The following is a 20,714-nucleotide window of genomic DNA, read 5'->3' as shown; positions in this document are numbered from 1 at the left end:
AATTTCTCAGCTTGTTATGCAATCAGTGTCAAAACGAATTTCGCAAAAAGGGCAAAAATCGCGTTTTAATTAAGGACAATGCACCCGGCGATGAACAAAAAAGACAGCAACTTGTTTTATCAAACAATTAGAAGCTGCCATTTTTTTGCAAATTAACGCGGAGACCTTTTCCGCCAGCATGACGGAAAAAACGTTTTGCATTCCGTTCTGTTTTGTCTACGTGTGTGTGTGTACCGAGAGCACACACACAAATTAAGTGGCGAGCAAACAGTGAGCGTTGGTGGATAAAAAGCACACGCTGCCGGTCGAGGGCAGCGCAAAAAATGAGACTAGAGCATGATCACCTCCGCATCATGATCGCAGCATAGCGACAAACAAAGGAGTACAAGCGTGGCGGCCGTCGACAAAAAACGAGAGCCGCGCTGCTGCATCTATCCATCCATCAGTCAGCCGCGGCTCGCACTCTGGTTTCCCACACTTGGAAAAAGACAACAAAAAGCCCTGAAAAGCCAAACTGGTGCACGGCAGCCACTTCTTATTTCTCTCTCGCCACTGCGCTCTCTCTCAAGAGCCGTCTTATTCTCTGCCGAGTGTTGAGAATTAAGCCGAAAGAGAAGAAGTTTCTTTTCTCTCTTCAACAAAAGTACACACAATCGTGCCGGTAGTGGGAGGACTTATTTATTTATTATTTACGCTCCCAGATTGGAAATACTTGGGCCGAAGAAGCAGCGTGAAATGGCCTCTGCATTACTTATATCCACCAAAAAAACAGAGAGACGCGAGAAAACTATTTTTTTTTTCAATTATGACGCCAGGTCAGTTTTTGAAAGAATAAAAATTGCCTTTTCAGGTTCTCCATTCATTATTCCAAGCCCTAATGAGATAAAATAGAAAAACTCATTCACTCATTTTAACCTAGAGAGAGCCATGCAGAGAAATAATTTGATCTTGAGATGAATCTCGCCGAAATCCTCTAATTTATTATTCTTGCAACACTAGCCTAGGCTGACTTAGTTAGTGAGGGAAGGCACAGGCGCGGTTGTATGCGTGTATATTAATTTCCAACGTTGTAGCCGCCTTGGCATGTATAACGCCGCGATTCTTAATTAAGAGCAAATAGTATCCGCCTCCTCTCGCTCCGCCAGCAGCAGCCAAGCCTGTCGGGATATTGTGTGTCAAATATTTGCCGAGTGCGCTCCGTGTTTAATCACCCTCGATTCAATTTGTGCACCATGAAATATGAATTACATTCCTAATGGCACCTGCTTCTATCAGTGTATGTAAACGCGGATCGTGCATGTGTGTAAATTCAATATCTCTCGCTCGCTTGCTTGCTTCGGGCTCGCCACATCACGTTCCTCTGTTGGGAGCGCAAAAGTGACTAATTGGCAGAGAGAAACCAAGCGGCGTGGCTGGCGAAAATAATATGGAAAGGTGACATGCAACATTAAACAACGCCTTTCCGAAGATCACTTTTCTATTTACCAGAGTGCAAAAATTTCAATCATGACCACTGGTTTATTAACTGGCCGCAAGCGTTTTCCAATATATATTTAAATATTTAGCCTGCACAGCCTAGAGGTTTGAATTTGGCTGCCGTCTAATGTGGTCATCTGGTGTATATATAGGGAATGAAATTAAATTGCTTGATGATGTTATGTGATTGAGATTTTACCATTTTGTGTCTCAAGATAATTAGGAAAATTCAGCCAGAATTATAATGGGAATAGTTTTTGATAAAAAGTCTAATAAAATATATAAAAATTTTATAATATCAAATTTGAAAGAAAAGAAAATTAGAACATTATGATTAAATAATTAATACAATTATTTTGGTTGAGATTTATTGCTTACGTGGAAGCTCAGAATGATTAATAACAAAGAATTATAAATTATAATACACATACATGAATAGGAAAAAATCCATTCATCTATTTTGGTTGCTATCATTTGTACTGCAAATTTAATGATAATACATATAGGAATTTATTCTAACAAACTGTGCATGTGGTCAGCTGATTTGCATATTTCCTGCGACACTTTGATAATTTGCATATCAATTACAAAACTCAGTGAAGCTTGCGTCTAATAGGTAAACATGTCATCGGTATACATGCAATTCATTAATTTGTTTTTGCTGACAACAGAGAAATGTGTTCCACGTTCCACGCCATATCGTTTAATCATCATACTCGCTCAAAGGATTACAAATTGGATTTGGCGAAAAACAAATTTTCGCCGGCATTTCCTGTTTTATTGTTTCGCGCACAAATACCGTCCTGATGTGAGTAACTATTTTTCAATTATGTCGCTGTTATGGAGAATTAAAACGATACGCGAGAGAGAAAGAGAGGCTTTAATCGTGCTCGCACTCGCTCCAGCTAATTATACGTACGTGAGCATGCCATAATTAATTATAATCCAAACGCGACTCACAGCTAGTGCATGCGTACGGCAGTAATCCGCAACATTATTAGTCCCTGTATTATAATTGCATGTCGGGTGCTGGACGGCACAAAAAGTCCAAATTTGTAATCCCGGCACTTGCACAGCCATTTCCCGGTCTCGCGCTCGATGGACACGAAAACAGCTTCCAAATTCAATTTTTGGCCGTGCGATTTCACGCCAGCGCTCACAAACGAAATCTGCTGAACATTGAATTAATGCCGCCGCCCTGACTAATTAATCCCGGTCCGTTTTCATCGTTGCCGAGGGTGGACCCGCAGCGCCAGAGAGAAAATCAGCTCGGATGTTTGTTGGTTCGCTCGCTTTTTTATTTCTGTGTGCGTATTTATTTATTTTCCCTCTTGGGTCAGAGTAAACAAAGGACTAAATTCGGCCGACGCACTAAGCATTTAATAATTGCTGGCCGTAATCCGGCGCCTGGGCACAATTCACCTGCACGTGAACGTACGCTTTTTTGTTGACCAAAAAAATTAATGGCGAGAGGAGGCATCTGAACCAAAAAAAGCAACGCCGGAATAAAAATAACACTGTTGGCCTCGTCTCTCTTTGCTGTGCGTGTGATGGTCGAATTTTGGGTCGTGGTGGCATTCTGCCTTTTAATGTGGCAAGCAGAAATGAACTTTTTATTGGTGAGCAAAACTTAATTTGATCATCAGTGAAGCGGATGTGATAGATCGAAACTGATTGTCTTTGGGAAGTGAAAAAATGGAAAATGATCAAAAAATCCTTAACAAGAGAAATGGTATAATAAGCATTCGTTAATTAATTATAATTTATTCTTTTTCTAGTTCGAAAGTGTCATTTTGAGTAAGTTAATAAAAAAAATTTATAAATCATTGTTATGAATTTTTTTTCCAGAAATCTGATGTTGATGCAAATAATTTATTCTAAAACATGCTAACAATCAATTAATGCATCAGCTAAAAATAAGAATTAGAAAAGTCCTCAAAATTGCGGTCGGTATGAATTGACCACCAGCGTTATATATCAATCTGGTTTCCGAGCATTCGTTTCTTTTCACTGCCCGCAGTGACATCACACGATACATAATATCGGGGCCAAATCGGCCGGCGGATTAATAAAACATTAGCCGCAAGAGCGATGGAGCTTTGGAGTGAGCAGCAGCTTTTGCAGTGTTGTGCGCGTCGTGCACGCGGAGTGGCAGGCAGAGGGCGCCGCTGCTGTAATTACGATTTAATATCGCGCGGCCGGCATCAATTATTCATCTGCGATTTGACAGGCTGTGATGTGCGGTCGAGTCAAGCAGCGGCGCACGCCGGTCGGTCAGGCCGGGGCTGGTTGGCCGATCGAGTCAATTTGTCACGCTAATAACCGACCGCAGAGTGCATATTTAAATCAAAACAAACAATAAGACGAGAGGGAGAGATATGACTGCGCACTCTGAATAATGCATTCGCAGTGGTCACGCCATAGCAAACCGCCCTGGCTCCTTGTTATTTATGCAAATGAACCGATTTGGCTGCGCGCCTTCGCAGAAATGCCGTTATTACCTTTTCGGTTTGGCGCATAACTGGACCCGCAGCATCTCTCTCTCCGCAAGATATTTTCTGCTGGCAAGAGAGAAAGAGCTCTCTCGTCGCCGAACAAGTATAATTACGCCCTGCTTCCATTATGAGATGGAAGAGAAAAAGAACCTGTCTGGATGATGGCGCTATTAATTCTTATATTCCGGCTCTCTCTCTGTACCCAGTCGTTCGTCCGCCTCGCGGGTGTTTTTGTGAAATGGATCCCGCGGGCGAATCAAGAATTAATTTTCCAGCAGCATTTAATTTTGTTTGATGCTGAAAACGTGCGTGTCAGTCAGTTTTATAATACATTGATTATTAGCCCGGGCGGTTTTATTGCAAAATTTGCGAGTGCGGCTCAGTGAGCCTGAAAAACCGCGTCGCTTTTCATTTTCAAATTGAATTATGCACCAAATGAAGCGGACCAATCAATGTTTGGCCCGAGGTCCATTTAATTACCCAAAACACACACACCGAAAAAGAAAGAGCATGCTGATTAATTCTGGTCCAAAGTGGGGCGTTATGAATTTAAAAAGCTCCGCGGCGTTGACACGAGAGATGAATCGGTAATGAAGCTGCATATAGAAATGAAAATGGCTTCATTATCAAAGCTCTTTTCCTCGGAATGCAGTGTAATTCGCGGGACGTGCGAAAGATTAAAATCACTTGAGAAGAAGGAGCGAAGAGAGCAAGCATGAGTTTTCGCCTTGTAAGTAAGAAAGTTGGCCGCCGCCGCCGCGCTATCATTAAAGTGATTACTCCTCGCGTTTTGTTCCGCCGACCCTCAAAAATCTCATCTCTTGAGCCGCTCGCGGAAGAAAAGTCTTGAAAACAGGAAACGAAAGGGTTTAAAGATGATTAATGTTTGTTTTCTCTTGCCGGGGCGCTTCTCTCGGCGCCGAGAAACATACACACAGAGAAATTTATTCGGCGCGCACCTTAAATAAATCTCAAAGAAGCAGAGCGAATTTGCATATGAAGTGAAGGCATTTTATTTGGAATTTGCATGTGGCGGCGGGCGGGCCGGGGATCGATATTAGCGAGCGATCCCCGAGGGCGGCCGGCGTCGCCCACCAGATTTGATGATGGATGCACTCTCGGCTTCTGACAATGCCGTACAATTTAATGTGCCGCTGCCGGTACTACTCTGGAGCACCAGTTGTTTTAATTTCGGGCTTGCTCAGCAGAATTACAGCGCAACGCTATTACCGCTTCTTCAGCACGCCGGTCGCCCGAGGAGGCGCAGGGAACGGTCCCCGGAGCAATTTTCTTTACCTGCACCGCCCGAACAAGAAGTCCCAAAGTATTACTTAAGGGTCAAGACATTATGTAGGGGATTATTAAGTATTCCAACAACAGCCTCGGCAGATTAATTCCACCACCTCTATGTATTAATTTATACAAGCAAACTGGTAGGGCGAGAGAGAAAGGCCGAGAGAGACGCGCGGCTCCCTTATTAGCTTGAAGAGGCATTGTTGGTTGTTTCCACAGTGGTTGAATGGGTGCAGCGGAGAGCAAGAAGGAAATGAAAATTAAAAGGAGAATCGGGCTCGTTTTTGCTCTCAGAGATGCTGAACACTGTAATCTAGGAGCGGAAATGCCACACTTTTTCTAACCCGTGAAAAGAGATGAAAAATAAAAATTATTTTGTTTTTTCTTTTGAATTTGTTTGGGGATGCCGTCATGTGGGCCTTCGCTTTGCATCCTTTTTTATTTAAATTTATTCTAAAAACTCAATCATGCCAAAGGGCTGTATGAATTTTTTTTAATAATGTTCATCTGATGGGATTAATAATATTATGCTGGCTAATTAACGATTCACAATAACAAATTTAAATTTTTTTCTTCAAAACAATATGAAAGAAAAAAATGTGAATTTAAATGCATTTTAATTTTTAGGTAAAAAAAAATATAATTAAAAAAAACTGCGGTTATGTAATTCAAGATTTGGGAATTATAATGAATTGCAGAAAAAAACGTGCACCTCAACTTGTTTTCAAAATCACGAACATCAAACACAGTCGGATGTTTTATCATCTACAAAAATTGTATCATATATTTTCAAAGTAAAAAATCGATGCAATGATAATTTATGAATAACTTTAGGCCATTTTCCAAATATAACCCGGACGTAAATCAATTTTGTGGTCAGCGCAGTCATGCAAATCACACAGCTGGACGTTTTGCGTGATTCTCAGGCAACTATTGCTTTTTATTTTTTCTTGGCCCGGCAAATATCCAGTGGCCCCTACATCAATAATTGATGATGCGATGGTGTAAAAAAATGCTGCCGGCAACCGCTCTTTCCATAAAGAGGCGCTCGCTCACATGCACATTTTCGTTTTCGTGAGAGAGCGTCTGCCAGTTTGTAAACGTTTTATAATAAAAACAGAAAGTGAGCAGCACTTGTGGTGCCGCCGCCATATTATTCAACGCGCGGTCGACTACGATACAGCGTGAAAACACACACACCAAAACACATCCAAGACGTTATTAAAAAGTATCTATCATCACGCAGAAGAGGAAACGGCCCCAAAAACAACAGGGCCACAGCTGCCTTTTCAACCTCCCTATAGACTCTGTTTTTCCTCTTTTTCCTTTTTTTTTTGATGGCCGTTTACATAATTTCAAAACTGGCGATTTAAAATGGGAGCCAATGCAGCACGACGTGAAACATATTCTTAGATTTTTGAAAAGAGAATTCAGAAGGAATTCTCAGTGTTGGTATATAAATGAAAGCGTCGCTATGCGATAAGTTATTGATCATTTTATTACTCGTCGTAGCTAGGAATATTTTGCACCTCACAGCAGCTCTGTCATCATATAAATTCTGGAGAAGCGCGTCGCCTCTCAAATAAACTGTTCTGTCAGTCGGGCAGTGAAAAAAGTGGAAAAATTGTCCAAACGTTAAATTAATATTTGTTAGAGATATCTCAGATTTATTTATTTATTTATTTATTCTCCATTCAGATACAGATGCAACAAAGCAACTTTAATTTAGGACAAAATAATTTATTTTAATTGTTGATTTTTCCACATTGTTAATAATACATCCAATTGTTAAAAATAATTTATTTGAAAAAAGGAATTGTTTGAAAAAACGGCACCACCACTAGCAAGAATTTTGCTAAAACTTTAATTGAAGTAATTTTCTTAAAAAGGCGAAAACAAATTAAATTGAATCATAAATAATAAATTGGGAAAAAAGAACCTCCATTATTTAGCACCTCAGTCCTCCTCAATAAGCATAAGAAGGTGGGATGGGAATTAGGAGTTACTTTATTGCGACCGTTCGTCACTGCCCTCATTACAATCCGTTGGCAGCGCCAAAAAGGGACCGAGGAGCGCGCGGGTTGTTTTGTTGCGATCGCGCCTCGAGCTGAATGAGAGAGGAAAATAACGTGGCGGCCACATTTGCCATTCTTGGTGCAATTATTATTCTCAGGCCATGTTGCGAGTCTAAAATACGGCGACACTAACGACGCCCCGGCCATAAACAACTTGGAAATACAACCTGGACCTGTTTTTCCGCGCACCGCCGATCATTACACGCAACGACGCTGAAATAAATGAGAAGAAGATGAAAAGAAGAAGAAGAAGAACAAGAAGTCGCGCGCACCGGAAACGCGGTTGTAAAAAAAGTGTAGCGGCGAAAAATGCTCCTGGCTGCCATGCTCGCCTCCTCTCTCACCTCAATCAAATTCGCTTTTTGCGTCGCACGCGAAGACCGATTTACGGTACAGATCGTTTCATTTGCTTGGCCAAGCACCAAAAAGCAGCAGAATCGCAGCCACTCAACTTTTCCAACGAATCAGAGAGAATCTCTTTTCTAACTGTGTGTCCTTTTTTATAAACCCTTTTCGATGAAACACACAAAAGTAAGTGACAGGTCCCGAAAAGTAAGCGATTGCGGCCGCGGCACCTCTCTGCTTTTTGTCAAATTGATCATCGGTCTGTGCAAACGCCATGCTACTGCTTTTTGTGAGCGGCCACCACGACGAATCGGTGTTTGACTTAATAATCCGCGCCGGGCACCAATTTTTTTCTTTCACTCACGCCGAGACAAAGGAGAACATTACGTCCGAACAAAGTGCAGAGCGCTCCTGCAATTTAAATAAGAGTATAAAAAACCCGAACGGCCGCAGGGACAAAGCAGGAGATTGCGAAAATTAACCGAGTGGCGCTGCAGCAGCTTCCTTCTTTCTTAATCGCCGACGCTGCACCAGTCTCTCCGAGGTCCATTCATTCATTTCTTTCTCTCCTTTCCAGGTCATCAGTTTGCCTGTCAAAAAATGGCGAGGAGAATTTTAACAAATCACCCAGATGGCGACACTCCTTTTTGCCGCAGAATCAGTCGTCCAGAGGCGGAACATTTCAGATTTGGGAACGTGATGAAAATGTTAGAAAAAAAAAACAATTGAAAAAGTGCGTAATTGAAATAAAAAGTAAAAGATCTCCTAAATTTAAAAATTTATAATATTTATAATATTTTTTTCTATAAAAATGTATGCTCCATACTAAAAATAAAAAGTAATTTGCTCTTTTACAGCTTTTGCCCAGATTGCTTTCGAATTTTGCAAGCTATTTTTCTCTTCTCTCTCACTCTAGCTGCCATAGAAAATTGATAAAAGTGGCCTGCGAGAGAGCAAAGCAGCCGAGTGTGTAAAAATTGGCTTCCATTACTCTTGCACGCTTTTTGGCGAAAAACGAGACTATGTTGTGTATGTATGAAAGAGTTGAGCCGATGGAAAAGCCATATCCGCGGCAAAAATGCGCTCTGGGGCACTAGGCGATACGACGGCGGGGTGCAATATGTTTTAATAATTCAAGCCGGTGCATATTAAAAAGCATTTTGGCGGAAAACAAACCCCCGGCGGCAGTAAAATCGAGAGGGTCGCGTTTTGCGACGCGAGTCGCGCATGGCCGTATAACGCGCCGAGACCAGCAACCATCATTTCGCGGCGATAAGAGCAGCAGTCTGGAGGGAAAAATTGCCGTCATAAAATTCTCATAAACACGCGTATAAAAATGTCAATTTATTTGATAGGTTTTATGCTCCTGACATATTCGAGAGCGGGCATATAAAAATCCACGCGCGATAACAGCGCCCGGGACCCACACCGGGCCATCTCGCCAAATTGTCCTCAAAGCTGATTATTATGAGAAAAAGCAGCAGCCGCCAACGTCGTTGATCCTTTCGGCCAGATTTAATCTGGAACCAAACCAGGGGACCCAAATCGCTCGCATTTCTAACAATAATTAATAGGCTGCTCTCCGATGGAAGGGTTTGACGGCCAGTCATGATGAAAGATGAAAAATTTTGCCTTGCGAAATATTTTTATGAAAATATTTTCGATTTATCAAAAGAGGAGCCGACGGTTGCTTTTAATTGATTTCCAGGTAAAAAATCTCCTAACCTTGCCTATTATCTGAGTCTGCAGGAAAATAAAAACGCACCAATTAAGCCAATTTTTCACCTCTGTCTTGGATCGTAAAACTAAATTAGAGTTGAAAAATGGATGCAAATAACTGATCACCGCTGCGTCAAATTTCATTATTAGCATAAATTTCCCATTCGAATCGAATAAATTTCTAGGCAAATATGGTCGGCTACTGATTGAGTTGCAAAACACATGGAGCTAATTGGTGTGCGCACGGTTATAATGATCAGCTCACAAAACACTTTTAATTTTATAGGCCCGCAGAATGCATCGCGGCGTGCATGGTTTTGCCAAAGTGAGAGATAAGAGAACGTGTTTGAACTCGCACCAGCGGTGTAAAACTTAATCGATTGGCAATACGATTGATACACATTTTTGCATGCCGACTGGCAATCGACGTTGGCGGTAATTATGAAGCCCCACGCAAACATGGACGATTTTTGATCGAGCAGCGGAAATTGTAATCGGCTGGAAATTTCATTCGGCAAACAAGTTCTGACATTTGGTCGCGGTGCCAACGAACGATATTATTCTTTTTGGAGGCAGAAAATTTTAATATTCATCCATACTGTTCCCTTTTCTCTATACGGAATTAACGCATGGGCGGACGCAGATAGAGATAATCTGCATGCACGAAAAATGTCGATTTACAAAAGTAAAAATACACATGCAAGAGAGAGCTAACGACTATTGTGCGATGAAGGTTCGATCGACTGAGAAATAAATTTTTATATTTCACGGCAGCGACTTAATCATGTATGCGGCCGGACGGTCAAGGAATTTGAGACCAATTTAAAATAATTTTTAATCGCTCCCGCGGGCCAGTTTGTATCGCTGCCGCGGCTCTCTTGTTGGCAAAAAGTGTAACACTCCCTCCAGGTATTTGTGTGAATTTTTTCATTTTATCCAAACATATACAAAACCGGCAGCTGCGGGAGAATTTTCTCATCAACGTCTCGCCACGCTAAGCCTGTCGAAAATGCAGATCACTATCGGAATTAATTTTGTTTTGTCGATCTGCTGTCCGTCTATATTATTTTGAATAAATTACAGTCGCACTCGGTACGCGAAAAGGATAATGTGCCTGAGATTTATGCTAATTTAGCCGAGATTCGAGATCCGCGCGATAAAAAGCCGAATTGGATGAGCAGTATTTTCGGCAATTCGACGCTAATTACGGCCTATACACCATATCTCCACATCTTGTTTGAGCAAAATTCACCTCTGGGAGAGCATTTCCTAACAAAAATCGATACATCTTCAAAGCTAATTGTGATAAATCATCAGACCTTCAGCACGTTATTAAATTTTGCAATCAATTTTCTTCCCAGCTGTCTCGGCAGTGACATTAATTATACGCAGTTGTGAATGTACAAGAGGACCCTTTCCTTTTTTCCTCTCCTCTCCGAAAAGCAGAGGTGCCAAAATTTTTCGCCAGAGAAGAGCTTGGCTCGGCAGTAATTAATGTCGGGAGATAACAAAGCGGATTGCTGCAATAACAGAACGAGCCTCTCGTCGTCTCACTGCTGGTTCCTACTTTTATTTCTCAATTATGCAAATTGCGTCTCCGTAGCAAGCTAAGCCGCTTAGGTCCCTTTGACACCAGGCGACCTTTTGATGGCCCAAATGGTCAAACGGACGAGACCGTGTGTACAGTATTAGGTGCTGACTGACGGGGACAAAACCCGACCGGCTAATATCGCCGCCGAGCGCCCATATTTGCGTGTATTATCCCGGCACCGAAAGATGGATGTGCGGTTTACACACACCGGGCCAATAGCAACATATTCTGTGCTGCGGAATGCGAATGCCCGCATCTTCGGCTAGCACCAGTCAGACTTGTTGATGCTCGGGCCCCTGCTCGGAATATTAATACCAAATTATATACTCTCGAGTGCCGCGCAATCTTTTTTCAGCAAGACTTGCGCTTTTTCAGCGTAATCGAATGAGCAGCTCGCGGCGCCCGAGCACCGAAATAAGCAGCTTTTTCCTTCAATTTTATCCCACAAAACATCCAACCGCAAGATAAACGCACAATTTTTATCTGCGAAAAAAGCGTGAATTAGTAGAAAATTCCATCACGGTGTAGATACTAAAATTTTATTATTCACTTTAGCAGTAGTTTTAGACTGTGCGAAAACACTAACAATTTATTGTTATATTCAAACTTGAGCCAATAAAATCTGACTGCTTGTATTGAGAAGTAAAGTTAAAGAGACGCCGAAATTGGCGCACACCACAATGAGAGGAGGGGAGAATTTATTGACTCTGTTGCTCCGACACCATAAATAAGTAATAAAAAGAGACGCATGTATATTAAAACGGGCGGCGCGAAAAGCTGCGTCTCGGTAATTTCCCGATTTAATTTGGCCTGCAAGTCTTTTTGAAATTCCCTCTTCCAGTCGCAGGCAGCCAGATCTATCATCTGCAAGTCAAATATTTAATCCCCGAGGAGGAGAATGCGGGCTGCTTTTCTCTCTCTGGGTTTTTTTCTCTGGCCTGGACGGAATCACACGTCAAATAATACGCTGCCAGTCACTCTCAGCGCGGCGAGGATTTAATTTTAAATTGTGCAAGCGAGCGAGGTAAATACTAGGCCAATAAAGCAGGGGGCTAATTTCGGCAGCGCGCCGAGCTCGAAATTTATATCAGAAGAGAGCCTTTTGTGTGTGCGAACGGCTTTTTACGCGTGTAATAAAATGGGAGCTTCAAAGGAGGAAAGACGAGAGAGAGAGAAAGGTCATGCGTGGCAATCGAAATTGTTTCCCTGAAGCAATTAGCCGCCGGTGTTCAAAAGCATGTTTCTTTGATTGTGGTCATTAGAGAATGAAATTTGTATAAATTTTTTTTAGAATTTTGAAGGCATAACTTTACACCCAAATAATTATATAATAGTTCCTAACTAAGAAAAATTTACTTAGATACAAAACTCATTTCCAGGCATAAGGATTTCCTCTTTTTCCAAATCAAATTAAAGGCAAGAGTTCCCGCTTTTTCCGCTTTTTAAAAGGCAAAATCAATCGAGCTGCGAGGGTGGCCTCTCATCTGGCAAAGTGCTAAAAGTAAAAAAGTCCAATTCGATACATTGGGCGGTGCAAATTAAAGGCCGAAAATAACCACAGAGTCGGCAGAAAATTCGATTGGTGGTGAGAGCGAGAGAGTATCCTTTGACTGAGGGCATATTAACAAAATTGCAATATCAAGAAGAAAGCAGCCGGCAAGAGTGGAGAGCGCGGGCTGCATCTGCTGATGACAGCTTTTATGATTTACTCGCAGGCCCTGGTGGTTGCTTCTGGTTTTATACATTCGCCCCCGCTAGCTCTCTTTCGTTCTTTCTTTCTTTCTCTCGCTCACTCCTCTCCCACTGTTGCAAAAATCAAAGGAGAGCTTGTTAGTTTTCACTTTTGCCGCCCTCTCTCCAATTCCAATGACTTAAAGATCCATTAATGAGTCTCCGAGTTGTGCCGCGTCCGCACAGGGGGAGAAAAAGTTGCGAAAAACTTTCTTTTTCAAACATCCACCCGGCGTGGTGTATTACTTGTTATACGGTCGTTTCTTTTGCTGCTTTTCTCCAAGTGTGAGCGCGGAAGAGAAAAATATATAAAAGAGAAGCGCCCTCATTGGACAGGTTGTTTTCCTCTTCGCTTTTTTTCAGATATAATAAGAGGTCTCATCTGCAGCTGAAGGATAACGAGACAAGCATAAAACCAAACAGCCCCATTTGGAACGCTAAATTTACAAAATAAAATTTGAGACGCAACAGCAGCGCATCAGTGAAACGAAGTAACGCGCCACTGCGGAGCCGAGTCAGCACATGACCCTTCTTAAATGCCACACCATGGTTCTGCTCCATTGGCCAAAAGTATTTTTTTTTCGCCATACACACATCATGACAGGCAAAATCTGTCTCTCTAGGCATTTTCTTAATTTTAAGTCAACCTGCAAAATTGAAAAGCTTTAAATTATACAGAAAAAATTTATTATCCATCAGTCTGTCATTATTTGTCCATTTTTTTTTTTAAATTTGATGGATTTGGGAACAAAAAATGTTAAAGTTGGACTCCATACCTCCCAGTTAGAAGAGTGAAAAAAATCCGATTTTTTCCTGTTGAAGAACTGACTGGCCCGAGGGCACCAATTTAATTAGTAATTACAAAGCAGATTTGAGAGATTTTCCAATATTAAGTCCCGTGCGTGGCCGCGGTATTAATAAAATCGCCATTAGGCAGCCGTGGAACGCTCACTTTTTGGTGTAATTAGGAGGGGCGCGCTCTAATTTATGGCTAATTACGACGCTGCTTTCACCTGTTTTTGCACGATCACCAACTCACGGGCTGGCTGGAAAAAGTTGAAAACAGGACAACTTTACATGCAGGCGCGCTCGTAAAATGGGCGGAGGGCAAAAAGTTGGGCCCAAATCAAATTAATTATCTCGCTGCGAGGGGGTATTAAGTGCAGGGGTGCAGGCAAAAAGGAGGCAGGGCCATTTCTTTTCGCGCCAAAAATTTTCGCGACGGCAAAATTATGAGTCGCTGCGTGTACTGCACAATAATGATGCTGGCCGATCTCAGAATGTGTAAAAAGTTGTTAATAATGTCAGCGACGGTGTGACGTCGTGCACTTGGGGGCAGTGATGCAAAGGGTAGTGCTTTTAACGGACGGGGAGTGCGAGTTTTATGGCCGACGGTTTTTAATGTTTTAAAAGCACTGCTTCTGCGCCCGTTTTAAGAGAGAACAGGCACTTTTACAAAACCTTTCAGAGCAGCGTCCTTGAAAGTCTTAAAATTTGTGGAATTTCTTGCTCTCTTAAATTCTCATCATTTTTGACGACTCTCTTAAAACAAATTTTGGGGGGCAAAATGAAAAAAGATCATGAAATGAATTTTTTTAACACCACAATAATATTTGAAAACTTCTCTTTATTTTTATGAAATATAATTTTTTTTCACTCCCCTAAAGCAAAACACCAAAATGGGTTAAATGTTTGCTGTGAATATCTCTCTCAAAATTTCGCTCTCGCAAAGTGAAAAATCTGCGCCATCCGTTTCAGCAAAGCGGAGCTCGGCATATTGCAGTCGCGGTGGCGGCAGGTAAATTAGCATGAGGGTCGGCTGATGATGAATCACTTGCCCTGCGCTTTTTGGCCAAAAATTTTAATTATAACCAGCTGGCAAATCTGGAAAAAGAGGGGGTGCATCGCACACCATGAAATGCTACTCCACTTTGGGTTCACTGCAATAATATTGACCCTTTTAATATAATGCTTGCAATTTTTTATATTATCTTTAAAAAAAATCATGTAACAAAATTTTCATTAATTATCAACTTAACTTTTTTTTAATTAAATTCAACCAAATAAAAAGATATTTTGGAGAACAAAGTATTGACCAATGCTAAAAGTAAAATCATCAAATACAAAATAACACAATTTTATATAAAAATTATGTACATAATTACTTCAAAATCCATTTTTTTTTCACAATATTACCTGTAAAGATTTTTTGAATGTTGGCATTTATTAAAAAAAATATGGATTCCATTTATACATAATAATTAAAATTTTTAACTTGCACCTTGATATATTTTATTAAACTTCTTTCTGCACCATCATAATTCATAGGCTTGTCGAGGCAGTATAGGGAGAATTCCAGAGCGCAAACACACGTACCGCCTGCTGCATGCATTAACTCCTTAACGTCTCTGTTAATTATTTTAATTGCGCTCCGAACCTCGGCTGCTTGAAAGCAGCAGGGGAATGAAGGGTACAAAAAATTTTGGTAAATAATGAATGTAGGCACACAGACTTGGGAAACTAAAACGCTGAACGCTCCGGAATTTATGCGTCTCGAGAAAATAAATTATATTGTCAAAATGAAGGGGCGTGAGAAATTAGAAAAATTGTTGCTATTCCCATCATCACCCGAAACGCAAATATTTTTCTGGCTATAAAAACAAAACGGTCTGACAAAAAATTCAGCAAAAATGAAAAAAAAAATAATTTAACAAAAAATTAAACATTTGAGTGGCAATTGGGACCGAATAAGCGCCACTCGGGGCGAAAAATGTCACGGCCTGGAGGGGTGGAGGGAGGGTTTGATTCATGCACGCGAGGGTGGTCACCCCCACCACCGCAGGGGTGCACTCGGCTATTTTAAACATTCAGCGCGGCTCCTTATTACGCCCTGTCGGCAGGCAAGTCCGCAACACGCCGCCTCCGCCGCTCTGGCAACAATAGTCGGGGGACGAGAGTCGCGAGCACACGTGTCTCAAATTCGAAAAGTCCCACGGCACCTGAGCAGAAACAGGGGCCCCGACGACTAATGCCTTGGAAAATCAAATGAGAGGCAAACGAGAAAAGTTGGTCGGGGGAGACGAAAAAAGCTGCTCCTTTTCTTTTTCGCCTTTAATTAGCAGGCGCGGCCGTGTCGAGACGGAGCCTCCACTTTTGTATGCTCTTTGATGGTGCTGCTTTTTAATTAAATTTAATGGAGGAGACACAAATATACACATGAAGAGCTTCGAGAATAGGGGCCGAGTCGATTTGGAAAACTTAGAAATTTGCAGAGGGCTTTTTTACTCGTTGTTTGCTGAAGAAAAAAAAAGAAGTCTTGGCATTAAAACGCAAGCTTTAATTGCATGGTTAATTTTTAATTAAATTGCAAATTTTTAAGTCTAATTCAATTGATATCATGACCATTCAATTTTCTTTATGAGGTTTGAATTGAATTTTTCGTTATAGCTCAAAGTTCACTTATTTTTTATCCAGGCAAAAAATTCCGCAAATTTTTTTCCGAGAAAAATTCGACCTTGAGCATTGTTGAGCATTTGGAGCGCCCTTGGATATCGGACTAAAGGTGAAGCACCGGTGAAACTCTTACCTTTCTTTCTTTGCGTGTAATCCAAGATCTTGCTGCTCGTGGGCGGCTGGACGTCTTCAAGAAGTCTCTCTCGCTTTCGCGAAATCACAAAAATGACACTGGCACCGAATTTTCGGCGAACCTGCCACGAACGGAATCAAATGCACTGCGGACACCGTAACAGCGAAGCGACCTTGTCAAGAGTTCCTCCGGGGGTGGTTCGGGGGTGCGTGTTGTTGGCGCACGGTGAGCACTGGACACACGGCCACCGACGTAGGATCCGCTCACGGCCACGGCTCGACTCGCAATGCGGCGACCCAGTGCTTTGCCGTCGCTCGGCCTCCCCTCCACCGGCGCGCGGCGTGTTTCTCTCTCTTCGCCCGCTCACTCTTTTTACACCCCCTTTGCACTGACTGACTGTGCATTCGCTCTCTGAAAACATAAGTAGAGAAACAAAATTGCTGCAGCTGCCCAATTTCGGAATTTAAGGTGACCTTCAGGTAACAGAGATGACAGTAAAATCATTTTTATCTTCAGCATAACTGCCACTTCTTAGCAACAATCAAGTTTTTTTAATATTAGTTACATAATTGTTGTTGTTTATTTGTCCACATTGTTTTCAATTGTTAAAAACAATTTTTTTAAAGGAAATTTGTTTAAATTTAATTTGCTTGCATGAGTTTAATATTTAGTGCGCTGTATTACAAATCATTTTCCTGATAATCGTATTTTCTTTTTATTAAAGTAATAATTTAAATATAATTATATAAATATCATTTTTTTTTTTTTATAAAAATGATATTGTGTGCTTATTTCTCTGTTGATATTAACAGTATTTTGAGGAAAATTTGTATTGTTAAAAATAAGGTACATCAAATTAACACTATTCATCAGTGAAACGAGAATCGTCAGAGGAAAAATGCGATCACTTGATTCTAAATTTAAATTATGTAAATTTTACCAAATAGAAGTATTCAACTATAATAATAATTTAAAACTTCAATTTAATAGAATTGTCAGTGTCTCCGCTCTAAAATTATAATAAATATATAAATAATTTTTTTTCTTCATGACGACCGTTAACTATCCAACATCTCCGCGTTACAAAGAAAAATGAAAAAATAAAAGGACACCTGTCCCTAAAAATTGAAATGCTTTTCCATTGCACCCATTTACAATTATACTTTCGTTAGAAATTTAATTAAACCTAATTTAATTTGAGTAATTTAAAATATAAAGTGAAAAATTGATTTCTACGTGGTTTTATAAAAAGTTTCATTCCGGTATGTTATTCTTATGGATTTTTTTTTTAAATTTTAAATTAATGCCTATAAAATAAAGCATTCTGCCAAGCAAGTTAGTATATATTAATAGAAAACGTTCATCTCTTATAAGCGTAAACGTGTCCTCGGTCCCGGCGTCTGGCGTGCACCAGTACATTATAGCTGTTGTATGTGGTTGATTTTCTTATAAGCCGTACGAGTGGTCTCTTGAAGAGTATCGCGTTAGACACTTTCTTAAACGCGACGGCGCCCGCCGTGTCTCTTTTTATAATCCCTGTTGCACAACGAGACAGCAAATGGAATTCCGTGTATAGGAAATTATCTCGACACCTTAAATGTTTTGTTTTTTTCTATTGCAGTCGCGTCTGTCAGACTGTATACAAAAAGCACGGACGCTCGTTTGTTTCTTTGGAATTATTATTGTATACATATAATAAAGCTGCGCCAAGTGTTCTGCACAAAATGAGTTTTGCAGTGAAAAGGTTTAAAATTTGATAAAAAGCCGAAAGAAGAAGTGGTTTTTTGGGCTCTTGTGCCGGACGGGCGCGAAAAGTTCATTAAGAATACAATTCCAGCACTTGTCGGAGGAGTTGTAATATCAGCAGAATTCTATAAATTGTATCTCTCCAGCGGCCAGCAGACAAAGAGTGCCCCAGGAAAGAAAAGCACATGCAAAAGTGAGCCGGCAGCATATTTTTGCTCTCTGAAAAGAGAACCGTATTATTACTCACGCGGAGCACAGGGGCTATGATTACCATTAATAAAGCGGCTTTATTATTCTTTTCGTCGGTGGCGTGGCGCGGCCACCAACACTCTCTCCTTCGCACTTTTGTGCTGTGCCATGCATAGGGAAAGAGAAGAGCCCGTTTTAAATTGCGCCGTCGAGGGAGCAGAAGAGAAGGGTCAAATTAACCAACCTGACGTCGCGTGGTCCCTGGTGGGATGGCACACTGGCGACTCGACAGAAAGAAAGAAAGGAAGCTCCTTTTTCTCTGTGCAGAAGACGAGAACGACGGGTGACTAAAATAATAAGGACAAACAAAAAGCTTTATTCAATTTGGAGGTACTTTCGCTCCACTTTTTACACTCCATTAGGAAACAATAATGATAGGAGAAGATACCAAAGTAGACAGTTTTCAGACTTGATTTGGCCATTAATCTCTACTACTTAATTTAATTTGCGACCGAATCAAAGCACAAAAGCTATTGTATTAATTAGAGTCCCCACTTTCTATCAGACCTTTCAAAGGTTTAAAAAATGATTGAACACTGGGATCTATTAAATATTTTGGATTTTGTATTGGGTTTCTAATAATTTTTTTTTTAATACTTTACATTTATGCTGTAAAATAACAAAATCAATTTCACTTTTTGTTTTATTCTTATAAATAAAATCTGCCTTTGGCTTTTTCTTCAGTTATAAACTGTCATATTATTTTGCCATTTGTCTGCTAGAATAAAGATTAATTTTTAATTTAATGAACTTGTGTTTGGAAGCTAATTTTAAAACAGCACATTCTCAGCACACATAAATTAAAAAGTCGCAAAAAATATTTTTAATTATTTAGTCTTTAAATACACCACAACTCGAAAGATAATGAACCTAGGACGGTCCAGGTATGTTTTTTTTGCGGCGAGAAGCAAAGGACGAGTGAAATAAATTGTGAAGGTCGTCGCCACTAGCTGCTTGATGCCGCCGAGCTAAATTTCTTCTTTGCTCTTGATGATGATGAGATGAAAATGAATACATTTTTTGTCGATTCCGCGATAAAAATGCTAAAATCGGATGCTGCTCGCGCGCATAATGCCGTCGACGAGTGAGCCAACGAGAGAGACAGGTGATGCCTGCAAAAAATAAATTGCCGCAAAGCAGAGTTTTGGATTTCATCGCGATGAAGTGCTGGGCTGGGCTTTTTGGCCGACGAGCGGCAGCCGCACGAAAAAGTGTCATCACGCCGGCTGATGGTGCCAAAGTAGACGAGACGAAGAGGGAGAGAGGAGTGCGCGAATAATACATTTCAAGCGTCTGCCGAAGTTGACAGCTCTTGGCAGATTTTGCTGCAAATATTTGTGGCATTTGCAAATGTGGCATGCGAGAGGAAGAAGAAGAAGAATGAAATAAATAAACCCACTCAAATTGAGACGTGATACAGTTTTGCGGTTCACAAATGGAATTTTTCTCTTCTTTTGTGGTCTAGAAAACGGAAATAAAAAATTGATTTGTATATTTAAAAAACGTGTGAATTTTTTGAATAATAATTTTTGTATGATTTCTCCAAGGTGGCTATAACTCGTTTGGAGTAGCCGAACCCTCTCTTGGCATGAATACCTAAAAGTGCTCTCAACGGCTAGATGGAAGCTGCTGAGAAGTAGAGATTTCCAATACTGCATATAAGCGCACGTTAATAGCGAGAGAAGTGCATTTGGCGAAGTGTTCGCCACTCTCAGCGATGATAAGTGCGCGCCTGCCGCCGCAAAGGTTTTAATTTCGGGGTTCATGCAAGTCTCTCGCGGCAGCAGTAAATGTTTACGACGCGATTATTAGAAAGAAACACAGCGAGCAAGTCGGGCGAGCAATAATAAATATTTACAGCAGCAGCAGCAGCTTGAGATTTTCCTCCTCTAGCTCTGCGGTAAAGAGATCGGGTTGTCTGGTTGACCTTCAGGTGGAGAGATGCTGATGAACCTGCGCGCGGCGGCATCTCTCCTCCCGGCCGCCGCGGTCCACCGAAAGTGACGTCAGGTGCGAGCACCAAGAGAGAGAGCCCGCGGGCGCTTTTTGAGGCGCGTGGGGCCACGAGACCTGCTCAGGGACGCCAACTTCGGAGCGCAAATGACGCCGGCCGACGGAACGCTTCGGGAAATTCGTGGTGTGTGTTTGATTTTGAATAGCTGGACTTGTGTGCCTGCGAGAGGGAGGAGTGACTGCTCTCATGTATCATTGATAGCACTCAAAGGCTGAAGGGTATTTTGGGAGTTGCATGCGCGAGTACCCGCTGGAATTTAATGACAAGTGATGAATTACAAGCGGCTGCTGAGTGTATGGCTCACTTGGAGAGAACATAAAATAAATAGCAATTAATCAAAACGAATTTTTATATGTTAAGTCTGCTGTTTTTTGTAGAACAATTTGTTAAAATA

The 20,714-nt window shown here is 41.1% G+C and overlaps 1 protein-coding gene across 6 annotated transcripts in view; it reads right to left on the bottom strand.

The window, feature by feature from the left end:
• The window catches only part of LOC132202087 (irregular chiasm C-roughest protein-like), a 211,932-nt gene that overhangs the window by 102,977 nt on the left and 88,241 nt on the right, over positions 1-20,714 (bottom strand). For 4 of the 6 annotated variants that reach the window (XM_059628797.1, XM_059628802.1, XM_059628795.1 and 1 more), the window contains exon 1: positions 16,312-16,605. The exons of the other annotated variants lie outside the window; for them this stretch is intronic. The gene's annotated coding sequence lies outside the window, so the exon portion shown is untranslated. Of the gene's footprint in view, positions 1-16,311; positions 16,606-20,714 lie in introns of those variants that run through there. 6 annotated transcript variants of the gene reach the window in all.

This window comes from Neocloeon triangulifer, unplaced genomic scaffold, assembly GCF_031216515.1.
Source record: "Neocloeon triangulifer isolate White Clay Creek 2 clone unplaced genomic scaffold, ASM3121651v1 ptg000014l, whole genome shotgun sequence".
In the NCBI taxonomy this organism is placed as follows: Eukaryota; Metazoa; Arthropoda; class Insecta; order Ephemeroptera; family Baetidae; genus Neocloeon; species Neocloeon triangulifer.
This window is presented reverse-complemented; position numbering and strand designations above follow the sequence as displayed.